The following is a 15,781-nucleotide window of genomic DNA, read 5'->3' as shown; positions in this document are numbered from 1 at the left end:
GAAGACTGCTGACTTGACAGATGTCCAGAAGGCAGTCATTGACACACTCCACAAGGAGGGTAAGCCACAAAAGGTCATTGGTAAAGAAGCTGGATGTTCACAGAGTGCTGTATTCAAGCATATTAATGGAAAGTTGAGTGGAAGAAAAAAGTGTGGTAGAAAAAGATGCACACGCAACCGGGATAACCGCAGCCTTGAAAGGATTGTTAAGAAAAGGCCATTCAAAAATTTGGGGGAGATTCACAAGGAGTGGACTGCTGCAGGAGTCATTGCTTCAAGAGTCACCACACTCAGATGTATCCAGGACATGGGCTACAAGTGTCGCATTCCTTGTGTCAAGCCACTCATGACCAATAGACAACGCCAGAAGTGTCTTATCTGGGCCATGGAGAAAAAGAACTGGACTGTTGCTCAGTGGTCCAAGGTGTTGTTTTCAGATGAAAGTAAATTTTGCATTTCATTTGGAAATCAAGGTCCCAGAGTCTGGAGGAAGAGTGGAGAGGCACACAATCCATGCTGCTTGAAGTCTAGTGTGAAGTTTCCACAATCGGTGATGGTTTGTGGAGCCATGTCCTCTGCTGATGTAGGTCGATTGTGTTTTACCAAGACCAAAGTCATTTCAACCATCTACCAGGAAATTTTAGAGCACTTCATGCTTCCCTCTACCGACAAGCTTCAGCAGGACTTGGCACCTGTCCACACAGCCAAAAGTACCAGTACCTGGTTTAAAAACATCAGTATCACTGTGCTTGATTGGCCAGCAAACTCGCCTGACCTTAACCCCATAGAGAATCTATGGAGTATTGTCAAGAAGATTTAGTCTAGTGCCACCAATCAGTTCAAAAATGAAAAATAGCAAGGTAGGGCTGTAGTTACATAAATAATAAATAATAAAATATAACTTTTAATCTTATCTATTTAAAATGAGCTGTAATATCTCATAAAATCCATATAATACACAACAAACAACATTTAAATACTCCTTAGTGCTTCAATCATGCACTATATTCTCCAGCACAATGCACTTTTTATCAATATATGGGATATTGCTTCCCCCAAAGAGAAAAAAATGCTTCTTAAAGTGGTCCAATCTATGTCTGAATATGCCACTTATATTAACCGTTGAAATACAGGAACAATCTCACCAAATAAAGTCCCTTGTTTCACGGTCTGAGTCAGGGTAGGTTGCGATGCTTCTATTCATGAGGGGGCTCTCCACTTGCCCTTTTCGAGACCTCATTACTCTAAGTCTCATCCAACTCTCCCGACCTCCTCCTTCATAACAGAATCTCCCGACGCGTTTCTTATTTCCCAGTCATCAGGGGAGAGGTCATTCAATATAGCGGCAAGTGTGCCATACACCATACAGGCATGCACACTTAGGAGGGTAGGTCACCGCGCGTACGATGTCTTACTTTTATACTGAAGTGTCCATCTCTCTGCGCGTGTGAATTGCCGGAGCTCCATTTCCGGGTGCCTGGCGGTCACATGATCTACGACGCAATGCGCTCCCTTCGGAGGTGTGTCATCATGAAACGCATGATGGCACGCAAACTTCTCCACATGTAACTAAGGAGTCGCATAGTTAATCTGCAGCTTTCATCTTAATGCGGCGCATAATACTAAGCCAGCATCATTACCGGTCCGGAGGATGGTAGAATTCACTCCTTCTCCGGAGGGAGCAGAGAAAAGTGCCTGCCATGTATAAACTTATTTCACCCCTCCAATCCTCCTAACAATTCGTTATATATTTTGTATACAGGGGGGAGGGTATATTCCCATATTTCTTTAATGCATCCTACAACCTCCAATCCTTGGAGGGAGGATCTAGTAGGCAATGTCTTTATGGTTTCCTAACTTCGGGTTTTCAACATATCTATCCCAGTGATTCCTCCAGGAATTTTCCCAGAGCTAATAAAGCCATATCCATTTCTTTTGATTTTTTAATTACCAATGATTTTTAATCAAAGATTTTTAATCAATGATTTTTAATCTTTTTTAATCAGAATTCCTATCCTAGGGGTTGTAGAGGGGGGTTTCCCCTCCAGAGATTTCTGGAACCAAATATACATTTGAAATAACTAAAGGTGAACCTCTTTAAAGTAAAGGACCCTATTTACCACTCCCCTATATCTTGTAACCTGAAGGGGAAACCCCCCTCTACAACCCCTAGGATAGGAATTCTGATTAAAAAAGATTAAAAAAGATTAAAAATCATTGATTAAAAATCTTTGATTAAAAATCATTGGTAATTAAAAAATCAAAAGAAATGGATATGGCTTTATTAGCTCTGGGAAAATTCCTGGAGGAATCACTGGGATAGATATGTTGAAAACCCGAAGTTAGGAAACCATAAAGACATTGCCTACTAGATCCTCCCTCCAAGGATTGGAGGTTGTAGGATGCATTAAAGAAATATGGGAATATACCCTCCCCCCTGTATACAAAATATATAACGAATTGTTAGGAGGATTGGAGGGGTGAAATAAGTTTATACATGGCAGGCACTTTTCTCTGCTCCCTCCGGAGAAGGAGTGAATTCTACCATCCTCCGGACCGGTAATGATGCTGGCTTAGTATTATGCGCCGCATTAAGATGAAAGCTGCAGATTAACTATGCGACTCCTTAGTTACATGTGGAGAAGTTTGCGTGCCATCATGCGTTTCATGATGACACACCTCCGAAGGGAGCGCATTGCGTCGTAGATCATGTGACCGCCAGGCACCCGGAAATGGAGCTCCGGCAATTCACACGCGCAGAGAGATGGACACTTCAGTATAAAAGTAAGACATCGTACGCGCGGTGACCTACCCTCCTAAGTGTGCATGCCTGTATGGTGTATGGCACACTTGCCGCTATATTGAATGACCTCTCCCCTGATGACTGGGAAATAAGAAACGCGTCGGGAGATTCTGTTATGAAGGAGGAGGTCGGGAGAGTTGGATGAGACTTAGAGTAATGAGGTCTCGAAAAGGGCAAGTGGAGAGCCCCCTCATGAATAGAAGCATCGCAACCTACCCTGACTCAGACCGTGAAACAAGGGACTTTATTTGGTGAGATTGTTCCTGTATTTCAACGGTTAATATAAGTGGCATATTCAGACATAGATTGGACCACTTTAAGAAGCATTTTTTTCTCTTTGGGGGAAGCAATATCCCATATATTGATAAAAAGTGCATTGTGCTGGAGAATATAGTGCATGATTGAAGCACTAAGGAGTATTTAAATGTTGTTTGTTGTGTATTATATGGATTTTATGAGATATTACAGCTCATTTTAAATAGATAAGATTAAAAGTTATATTTTATTATTTATTATTTATGTAACTACAGCCCTACCTTGCTATTTTTCATTTTTGAACTGATTGGTGGCACTAGACTAAATCTACTAAATAACGGCATGGCCGGTTTTCTGACTAAGGGAATCAACACAGACACCTGGGTGGCAGAGGTAAAAGAGGTTTTCTCAGAGAATACCTTTATACAACCAAAATATACTCCTTCCTATAATAACGCATTTAAAGAGCTAACTAGAATCTACAAGAACCAAGTCTCTAGTTGGTGGGAAGTGCAGAGTTTGGAAAACTATATAAAGGCAGGAATAGTCCCAAGACACCTGAGAATAACTCTGCAACCAGGATTTAGGTACAGGGGGTGCCTCCTGGGAGAACGGTGGGAAAAAGAGGCAACGGCAGGCTCCTTGAGGTTTATGAATATCCTTCTTGAAGAAGAAAAAAAGACTCTATCAAAAACTAGTGATCAGTTGAAAGAACAAATAGAGATCACAAAAAAATTCTCAACGGAGCCTGACTTTGCCTCAAAAGAGACCCTTCTCCAAAACGTAATTGAAAGATACCAATATAATATAAAAGAAAGGAAGCATCGTAACTTTGTACGGGACCTACAAGAATTTAAAGAGAATAAGGCATACAACATCCCAGTGAATAGGAATTTCCAAAGTAATTCTAACAGAAATTTTGAGACGGACATATCCTCTACGGATACGGACCTCTCGGATTCAGAGATACGTACGAAACCACCTAGGGGGAGACAAAGAGGGAGGGGAAATCAAAGAAGTAGACCAGGGGACAGAATAACCAACAACCGTTTTTTAGATCAGGGCTATTTCCTGAGAAGCAAACCAGGAATAAACAACTGACAGAGGCCGAACCCAATCAGATCATTAATTTGTCTGAAAAGGTCTTGAATGATACAGAATTACAGGTGCTAAATAGAGGTTTGAGCTTTGTACCCACATCCGATTTTCAACTGTTTGAGAGCGTGAAAGATTTGCATCTCTTTGTGAGAAAATTGAAGTGGAGGAAGCACTTCATTAGGGAAGATAAACGCACAAGTATGGCGATGAATGTTCCAGACACATTGCTACCAGATATAAGATTACTCTATGGGCTATCTGACCCTTTACCAGAACATACAGGGGAGGGCCCGTTTACAGACTGTAGGGCCAAAAGCCATAAAATGCCCCCTAATTCAGGAGATCAATCCACACTGGATGTATTCCTTGAATTAGTAATGAAAGATCTGGAAAACCTAGCCAAGAAAAGGAATAGGGGGACTACTTTTAATCTATCTAAGCAAGAAATGGAGGCGCTGTTGAATTTAGAGCAAGATCGGAATATAGTTTGTAAGCCCTCAGACAAAGGTGGGAATATAGTAATAATGGATGTCACGAAATATCAACTTATGTGTGAGAATGTACTAAACAACCATGAGTCTTATCAACAGTTATCAAGTAATCCCACTCCCACCTTTGTCAGAACTCTAAAAGAGATCTTAGATAGAGGACTTACCAAATCACTTATTGATAAAAATGAATATAATTTCCTATATCCGAAACACCCAACAATGGCAACGTTCTATTGCCTCCCGAAAGTGCATAAGGGCTTACTACCCTTAAAAGGAAGGCCAATAGTATCTGGAATTGAGAGCGTTAGCTATTGTGTTGGGATATATCTAGACAAGATTTTAAAACCTTTTGCATCAGCTCTGAACTCCTATACTAGGGACTCAACGGACCTTTTGAGAAAACTAGATGGCTTAACCCTAGATCGAGAATCTATACTTTGCAGTATAGACGTTGAAGCCCTATATTCATCTATCAACCATGCTGATGGAATAAGGGCGGTAGAATATTTTCTGAAGGGTAGAGGTCAACAGTGTCAGGAACACAACAGGTTTGTTCTCGAGTTACTTGAATTCTGTCTGACAAGAAACATCTTTACATTCAATGGCAAAATCTTCCACCAGCTCAGGGGCACTGCGATGGGCATTTCTTGTGCGCCATCGTACGCAAATTTGCTCCTGGGCTGGTGGGAGGAGACAATAGTCTTTGGGGATGATTATGAGGATGAATGCTCAAAGATAATATTCTGGGCACGATATCTGGACGATGTTTTATTAGTCTGGAATGGAGAAACATCGGAGTTGGTTAACTTTGTCACTAAATTGAATGTAAATCCCTTAGGCCTAAAATTCACCTTTGAATATAATAAGGACCAACTTCCTTTCTTAGACCTCTGTATCCAAAAGAGAGCTGAAGGGCACATTCATACAAAAACATACCGCAAGCCTACCTCTACAAATGCCCTTTTAAGGTGGGAGAGTCACCATCCCCCCCCCTTGAAAAAGGGCATCCCCAAAGGGCAGTACATAAGAATTCGCCGAAACTGCTCCTCAGAAATGGATTACAGGGAACAGGCGACGGATTTACGTCAACGGTTCCAAAATAGAGGGTACCCGGATGGGATACTCAGGAAAGCTTATAGAGAAACGAGAGGCATGAATAGAACGGGTTTATTGAATCCAACAAACCGAGAAGAGGGAGACTTGAAAAGTCGATTCATTACGACTTATAGTTCGGGAGCGGATAAAGTTAGGTCAATCCTTACAAAACATTGGTCAATTTTGAGGATGGATGATGACATTGGAGACCTGGTGGGACCTTATCCCCTGATCACCTATAAAAAAGGGAGATCAATAAGCGATAGGATTGTACGGAGCCACTTTACTCCTCCAAAAAATGAAATGTGGTTGACCAATAAAATCAAAGGTTGTTACAGATGTAAGGGATGTGTAGGTTGTCCAGTAATGAAAACGGGCCAATACTTCAAAAGCAATGTTACCAACCAGGAATACAAAATTCGCCACTTTATAAATTGCCGGTCTAGAGGAATCATATATAAGGCAACATGCTCATGCGGCATGGAATATGTGGGAAAGACCACACGTGAATTGAGGAGAAGAGTGGGAGAACACCTGAGGGACATTGCCTTGGGGAGAGATACACCCCTGGCAAGACACATCGCCACTGTACATGATGGGGATGTATCGGGCTTGAGATTCATGGGGATTGATAAGATAGAGGCACCAAAAAGGGGTGGAGACTGGGACAGGAGGGTGTTGCAATGCGAGACGAAGTGGATATTTCGTCTTAAAACACAGCAACCCCTGGGTCTCAATGAGAACCTGACTTTTTCTTGTTTCTTATAAAAACGGTAACCCTGGCAACATATATCAATTTTTATAAGTAGTGTTGCTAACGACCCCCCTGTCTCATTCCTCTAAAAGAAACCCCTTTCTATTCTATCCTGATCTATCACACTTATGGCGTTCCTTTTTCTGGCACATAGGTAGAATACTGATTAAGATAGGGAATGATAGGACTATGTAGGGACAGCCGCCGTGGAGTTGGGGGCGCCAGCTCTCGTTTTTAGGGTGCCAACCCCCACTGACAAGGTAGGAAGGAAATTAGGGATGTATTAGGGAGAAGTAGCAAGCCCAAGGCCCACTAGGTCTCCAATTGTCACTCCCCCCCCCCCCCCTCTAAGACTAATTTCTGGAACCAAATATACATTTGAAATAACTAAAGGTGAACCTCTTTAAAGTAAAGGACCCTATTTACCACTCCCCTATATCTTGTAACCTGAAGGGGAAACCCCCCTCTACAACCCCTAGGATAGGAATTCTGATTAAAAAAGATTAAAAAAGATTAAAAATCATTGATTAAAAATCTTTGATTAAAAATCATTGGTAATTAAAAAATCAAAAGAAATGGATATGGCTTTATTAGCTCTGGGAAAATTCCTGGAGGAATCACTGGGATAGATATGTTGAAAACCCGAAGTTAGGAAACCATAAAGACATTGCCTACTAGATCCTCCCTCCAAGGATTGGAGGTTGTAGGATGCATTAAAGAAATATGGGAATATACCCTCCCCCCTGTATACAAAATATATAACGAATTGTTAGGAGGATTGGAGGGGTGAAATAAGTTTATACATGGCAGGCACTTTTCTCTGCTCCCTCCGGAGAAGGAGTGAATTCTACCATCCTCCGGACCGGTAATGATGCTGGCTTAGTATTATGCGCCGCATTAAGATGAAAGCTGCAGATTAACTATGCGACTCCTTAGTTACATGTGGAGAAGTTTGCGTGCCATCATGCGTTTCATGATGACACACCTCCGAAGGGAGCGCATTGCGTCGTAGATCATGTGACCGCCAGGCACCCGGAAATGGAGCTCCGGCAATTCACACGCGCAGAGAGATGGACACTTCAGTATAAAAGTAAGACATCGTACGCGCGGTGACCTACCCTCCTAAGTGTGCATGCCTGTATGGTGTATGGCACACTTGCCGCTATATTGAATGACCTCTCCCCTGATGACTGGGAAATAAGAAACGCGTCGGGAGATTCTGTTATGAAGGAGGAGGTCGGGAGAGTTGGATGAGACTTAGAGTAATGAGGTCTCGAAAAGGGCAAGTGGAGAGCCCCCTCATGAATAGAAGCATCGCAACCTACCCTGACTCAGACCGTGAAACAAGGGACTTTATTTGGTGAGATTGTTCCTGTATTTCAACGGTTAATATAAGTGGCATATTCAGACATAGATTGGACCACTTTAAGAAGCATTTTTTTCTCTTTGGGGGAAGCAATATCCCATATATTGATAAAAAGTGCATTGTGCTGGAGAATATAGTGCATGATTGAAGCACTAAGGAGTATTTAAATGTTGTTTGTTGTGTATTATATGGATTTTATGAGATATTACAGCTCATTTTAAATAGATAAGATTAAAAGTTATATTTTATTATTTATTATTTATGTAACTACAGCCCTACCTTGCTATTTTTCATTTTTGAACTGATTGGTGGCACTAGACTAAATCTACTAAATAACGGCATGGCCGGTTTTCTGACTAAGGGAATCAACACAGACACCTGGGTGGCAGAGGTAAAAGAGGTTTTCTCAGAGAATACCTTTATACAACCAAAATATACTCCTTCCTATAATAACGCATTTAAAGAGCTAACTAGAATCTACAAGAACCAAGTCTCTAGTTGGTGGGAAGTGCAGAGTTTGGAAAACTATATAAAGGCAGGAATAGTCCCAAGACACCTGAGAATAACTCTGCAACCAGGATTTAGGTACAGGGGGTGCCTCCTGGGAGAACGGTGGGAAAAAGAGGCAACGGCAGGCTCCTTGAGGTTTATGAATATCCTTCTTGAAGAAGAAAAAAAGACTCTATCAAAAACTAGTGATCAGTTGAAAGAACAAATAGAGATCACAAAAAAATTCTCAACGGAGCCTGACTTTGCCTCAAAAGAGACCCTTCTCCAAAACGTAATTGAAAGATACCAATATAATATAAAAGAAAGGAAGCATCGTAACTTTGTACGGGACCTACAAGAATTTAAAGAGAATAAGGCATACAACATCCCAGTGAATAGGAATTTCCAAAGTAATTCTAACAGAAATTTTGAGACGGACATATCCTCTACGGATACGGACCTCTCGGATTCAGAGATACGTACGAAACCACCTAGGGGGAGACAAAGAGGGAGGGGAAATCAAAGAAGTAGACCAGGGGACAGAATAACCAACAACCGTTTTTTAGATCAGGGCTATTTCCTGAGAAGCAAACCAGGAATAAACAACTGACAGAGGCCGAACCCAATCAGATCATTAATTTGTCTGAAAAGGTCTTGAATGATACAGAATTACAGGTGCTAAATAGAGGTTTGAGCTTTGTACCCACATCCGATTTTCAACTGTTTGAGAGCGTGAAAGATTTGCATCTCTTTGTGAGAAAATTGAAGTGGAGGAAGCACTTCATTAGGGAAGATAAACGCACAAGTATGGCGATGAATGTTCCAGACACATTGCTACCAGATATAAGATTACTCTATGGGCTATCTGACCCTTTACCAGAACATACAGGGGAGGGCCCGTTTACAGACTGTAGGGCCAAAAGCCATAAAATGCCCCCTAATTCAGGAGATCAATCCACACTGGATGTATTCCTTGAATTAGTAATGAAAGATCTGGAAAACCTAGCCAAGAAAAGGAATAGGGGGACTACTTTTAATCTATCTAAGCAAGAAATGGAGGCGCTGTTGAATTTAGAGCAAGATCGGAATATAGTTTGTAAGCCCTCAGACAAAGGTGGGAATATAGTAATAATGGATGTCACGAAATATCAACTTATGTGTGAGAATGTACTAAACAACCATGAGTCTTATCAACAGTTATCAAGTAATCCCACTCCCACCTTTGTCAGAACTCTAAAAGAGATCTTAGATAGAGGACTTACCAAATCACTTATTGATAAAAATGAATATAATTTCCTATATCCGAAACACCCAACAATGGCAACGTTCTATTGCCTCCCGAAAGTGCATAAGGGCTTACTACCCTTAAAAGGAAGGCCAATAGTATCTGGAATTGAGAGCGTTAGCTATTGTGTTGGGATATATCTAGACAAGATTTTAAAACCTTTTGCATCAGCTCTGAACTCCTATACTAGGGACTCAACGGACCTTTTGAGAAAACTAGATGGCTTAACCCTAGATCGAGAATCTATACTTTGCAGTATAGACGTTGAAGCCCTATATTCATCTATCAACCATGCTGATGGAATAAGGGCGGTAGAATATTTTCTGAAGGGTAGAGGTCAACAGTGTCAGGAACACAACAGGTTTGTTCTCGAGTTACTTGAATTCTGTCTGACAAGAAACATCTTTACATTCAATGGCAAAATCTTCCACCAGCTCAGGGGCACTGCGATGGGCATTTCTTGTGCGCCATCGTACGCAAATTTGCTCCTGGGCTGGTGGGAGGAGACAATAGTCTTTGGGGATGATTATGAGGATGAATGCTCAAAGATAATATTCTGGGCACGATATCTGGACGATGTTTTATTAGTCTGGAATGGAGAAACATCGGAGTTGGTTAACTTTGTCACTAAATTGAATGTAAATCCCTTAGGCCTAAAATTCACCTTTGAATATAATAAGGACCAACTTCCTTTCTTAGACCTCTGTATCCAAAAGAGAGCTGAAGGGCACATTCATACAAAAACATACCGCAAGCCTACCTCTACAAATGCCCTTTTAAGGTGGGAGAGTCACCATCCCCCCCCCTTGAAAAAGGGCATCCCCAAAGGGCAGTACATAAGAATTCGCCGAAACTGCTCCTCAGAAATGGATTACAGGGAACAGGCGACGGATTTACGTCAACGGTTCCAAAATAGAGGGTACCCGGATGGGATACTCAGGAAAGCTTATAGAGAAACGAGAGGCATGAATAGAACGGGTTTATTGAATCCAACAAACCGAGAAGAGGGAGACTTGAAAAGTCGATTCATTACGACTTATAGTTCGGGAGCGGATAAAGTTAGGTCAATCCTTACAAAACATTGGTCAATTTTGAGGATGGATGATGACATTGGAGACCTGGTGGGACCTTATCCCCTGATCACCTATAAAAAAGGGAGATCAATAAGCGATAGGATTGTACGGAGCCACTTTACTCCTCCAAAAAATGAAATGTGGTTGACCAATAAAATCAAAGGTTGTTACAGATGTAAGGGATGTGTAGGTTGTCCAGTAATGAAAACGGGCCAATACTTCAAAAGCAATGTTACCAACCAGGAATACAAAATTCGCCACTTTATAAATTGCCGGTCTAGAGGAATCATATATAAGGCAACATGCTCATGCGGCATGGAATATGTGGGAAAGACCACACGTGAATTGAGGAGAAGAGTGGGAGAACACCTGAGGGACATTGCCTTGGGGAGAGATACACCCCTGGCAAGACACATCGCCACTGTACATGATGGGGATGTATCGGGCTTGAGATTCATGGGGATTGATAAGATAGAGGCACCAAAAAGGGGTGGAGACTGGGACAGGAGGGTGTTGCAATGCGAGACGAAGTGGATATTTCGTCTTAAAACACAGCAACCCCTGGGTCTCAATGAGAACCTGACTTTTTCTTGTTTCTTATAAAAACGGTAACCCTGGCAACATATATCAATTTTTATAAGTAGTGTTGCTAACGACCCCCCTGTCTCATTCCTCTAAAAGAAACCCCTTTCTATTCTATCCTGATCTATCACACTTATGGCGTTCCTTTTTCTGGCACATAGGTAGAATACTGATTAAGATAGGGAATGATAGGACTATGTAGGGACAGCCGCCGTGGAGTTGGGGGCGCCAGCTCTCGTTTTTAGGGTGCCAACCCCCACTGACAAGGTAGGAAGGAAATTAGGGATGTATTAGGGAGAAGTAGCAAGCCCAAGGCCCACTAGGTCTACAATTGTCACTCCCCCCCCCCCCCCTCTAAGACTAATTTCTGGAACCAAATATACATTTGAAATAACTAAAGGTGAACCTCTTTAAAGTAAAGGACCCTATTTACCACTCCCCTATATCTTGTAACCTGAAGGGGAAACCCCCCTCTACAACCCCTAGGATAGGAATTCTGATTAAAAAAGATTAAAAAAGATTAAAAATCATTGATTAAAAATCTTTGATTAAAAATCATTGGTAATTAAAAAATCAAAAGAAATGGATATGGCTTTATTAGCTCTGGGAAAATTCCTGGAGGAATCACTGGGATAGATATGTTGAAAACCCGAAGTTAGGAAACCATAAAGACATTGCCTACTAGATCCTCCCTCCAAGGATTGGAGGTTGTAGGATGCATTAAAGAAATATGGGAATATACCCTCCCCCCTGTATACAAAATATATAACGAATTGTTAGGAGGATTGGAGGGGTGAAATAAGTTTATACATGGCAGGCACTTTTCTCTGCTCCCTCCGGAGAAGGAGTGAATTCTACCATCCTCCGGACCGGTAATGATGCTGGCTTAGTATTATGCGCCGCATTAAGATGAAAGCTGCAGATTAACTATGCGACTCCTTAGTTACATGTGGAGAAGTTTGCGTGCCATCATGCGTTTCATGATGACACACCTCCGAAGGGAGCGCATTGCGTCGTAGATCATGTGACCGCCAGGCACCCGGAAATGGAGCTCCGGCAATTCACACGCGCAGAGAGATGGACACTTCAGTATAAAAGTAAGACATCGTACGCGCGGTGACCTACCCTCCTAAGTGTGCATGCCTGTATGGTGTATGGCACACTTGCCGCTATATTGAATGACCTCTCCCCTGATGACTGGGAAATAAGAAACGCGTCGGGAGATTCTGTTATGAAGGAGGAGGTCGGGAGAGTTGGATGAGACTTAGAGTAATGAGGTCTCGAAAAGGGCAAGTGGAGAGCCCCCTCATGAATAGAAGCATCGCAACCTACCCTGACTCAGACCGTGAAACAAGGGACTTTATTTGGTGAGATTGTTCCTGTATTTCAACGGTTAATATAAGTGGCATATTCAGACATAGATTGGACCACTTTAAGAAGCATTTTTTTCTCTTTGGGGGAAGCAATATCCCATATATTGATAAAAAGTGCATTGTGCTGGAGAATATAGTGCATGATTGAAGCACTAAGGAGTATTTAAATATTGTTTGTTGTGTATTATATGGATTTTATGAGATATTACAGCTCATTTTAAATAGATAAGATTAAAAGTTATATTTTATTATTTATTATTTATGTAACTACAGCCCTACCTTGCTATTTTTCATTCAGTATTGTCAAGAAGAAGATGAGAGACACCAGACCTAACCATGCAGACGAACTGAAGGCAGCTATCAAAGCAACCTGGGCTTCCATAACACCTCAGCACTGCCACAGGCTGATCGCCTCCTTGCCACGCCGCATTGATGCAGTAATTGATGCAAAAGGAGCCCCCACCAAGTATTGAGTGCATTTACTGAACATACGTTTCAGTAGGCCAACATTTCGGATGTTAAAATCATTTTTCAATCTGGTGTTAATGACTTTTGGGTTTTCATTGGCTGTAAGCCATAATCATCAACATTAGCAGAAATAAACACCTGAAATAGATCACTCTGTTTGTAATGACTATATAATATTTCAGTTTCACTTTTTGTATTGAAGAACTGACATAAATTAACTTTTTGATGATATTCTAATTTATTGAGAAGCACTTTTACATGCATGCCATAGCAACGGCGACTCTGGCATTGGCTCATCTCCGCACCTGTAAATTTGTGCCTTTTTGCCTTTGATAAATAAATCTAAAACTATCTCTTACAGTGTTAATATGCCCATTTTTGTTACCCTTTTAATTTTAAATGTACGATTTCTATCAAAATCAGGAGTAAATTGCAGTATGCAAAATGTGGTGTATAGCTTATGCCAAGTGTCCAAGTCTACTCCAGTCCATCTTGCGCTTACTTTTGTCAGTTATATCTATGTACTTTTGGTAAATTCCCTTTAAAAAGGAGAATTGTTACATGTAAAACACACACAAATTGTAATTAAAGGGTTACTCCAGTCTTCATGGATGGATATTGTCTGACAGTGCTTATATAGACGAGCAGTTTTGCAATTTACTGCTTGTTAAAATGTTCAGCCGTTCTTGAGATATTAACACTTTTGTTTACAGCTCGTTACCTTGGAGACTGACCATGACTGCTAGACAGAAAAAGCTTGTAAGCACTGCACTTGTTCTGCTATCGAGTTTGTAAGCACTATGTTGTAGCTGGCCAGGATCGCTGTTCATTCCTAATCGCGGACAGCTTCAGCATTGCTTACAAGCTAGACAGCAGTGGTGGTCGGTCTCCTAGAGAACGACATGTAAACAAAAGAAAAGTGTTAATATCTCGAACGGCTGCAAGATAAAAAATACAGTAATAAAGTGGACACAGCCGGGGACATGGGGTTCACGTGCAGCAAGGCCCTTTTACTTTTTTGTTACAAGACAACCCACGCCCATACCTGTCCTATATACAATCCTTTTATTTCTACGAGGTTTATTATGTGTCATTTGGGTCTTTGTTGTCAGTGGTTTTCATCAGTTTCCTTTCGGGTTGATTTGGTGGTTTTCCCTTTTTTTTTGTTAGAAACGGTGACTGTCCTGAAAGTTCGGCACTTTGATTTAGTTTTACGTCATTTTTTGTTTTGTTTAACAGTGAACATAACAGAAGACAAAACAAGTAGCCAAGGAGGAGTAAAGTGAATGTGGATTTTAGTAATTCTATGTGATGTAACCAGTCTCGATCCTCTTCTCTTACCTTGGTGTTGTGCTGCTCCTCTGTTATTTCTAACAGAAATGTAAGGAATAAATGAAAATCTGAATGTTGGTCGGGGGCGTGTTTCTACAGCCTGACTGTCCAATCAGTGCGCAGAGTCAGACCATGTAGGGACATGCCCCGTTGATGGTGAAAATAGTAACTCCCAGTTGTCAATTTCCTCATATTTCTAGAAAAAAATAAGAGGAATGGAACACAGATATGAGCCAAGATGATCCAGAATTTATGGAAAATAAAATATCACTTTAACTACTGTAACCCATTTATATCCATTGTCTTGCAGAAAAACAGGATACTACCTATGTACTTACAGGTCCAGACACTAATGATCAGCTTTTTTTGCCTTTGTATGATCACTTCCATCCAAATTTGACCTCATGTATATTTTACAATATGGCTAATACTTACACATCCATTATTCTACCGTGTTTCCCCGAAAGTAAGACAGTGTCCTGCATTCTTTTACCACTCAAAAGTCCCACTATGTCTTACTTTCGGGGTATGTCTTACATTGGGAAAAAAATGTCATTTTTTGTTTTTACCATGAGGGCACTGAGGCTGCGTGTTTTTGTATCGTATGTTGCCCATGGTCCTGATGAACAACATTACTGCTGCTCCCGCGGCCTCCACATCCCTCCACTCATTCCGCTCCAGATCCGTCCGCATCCCGCTCTAAAGGTACCATCACATTTAGCGACGCTGCAGCGATCTAGACAACGATGCCGATCGCTGCAGCGTCGCTGTGTGGTTGCTGGAGAGCTGTCACACAGACAGCTCTCCAGCGACCAACTACGGTATGCGAAGTCCCCAGGTAACCAGGGTAAACATCGGGTTACTAAGCGCAGGGCCGCGCTTAGTAACCCGATGTTAACCCTGGTTACCAGTGTAAATGTAAAAAAAAAAAAAAACATACTCACATTCCGGTGCCTGTCGCGTCCCCCGGCGTCCACTTCCCTGCACTCCTCCTGCATCCTGTGTAAGCTCCGGCCGTAAAGCAGAGCGGTGATGTCACCGCACTGCTTTACGACGGGCCGGCGCTGACACAGGATGCAGGAGGAGTGCAGGGAAGTGGACGCCGGGGGACGCGACAGGCACCGGAATGTGAGTATGTTTTTTTTTTTTTTTACATTTACACTGGTAACCAGGGTAAACATCGGGTTACTAAGCGCGGCCCTGCGCTTAGTAACCCGATGTTTACCCTGGTTACCAGTGAAGACATCACTGGATCGTCCGCATCCTGCATCCGTCCGTATCCCGCAGTTAATGCAGCAAAAGGTACCGGTACTCCCG

This window comes from Ranitomeya variabilis, chromosome 1 (assembly GCF_051348905.1).
Source record: "Ranitomeya variabilis isolate aRanVar5 chromosome 1, aRanVar5.hap1, whole genome shotgun sequence".
NCBI classification, from domain to species: Eukaryota; Metazoa; Chordata; class Amphibia; order Anura; family Dendrobatidae; genus Ranitomeya; species Ranitomeya variabilis.
This window is presented reverse-complemented; position numbering follows the sequence as displayed.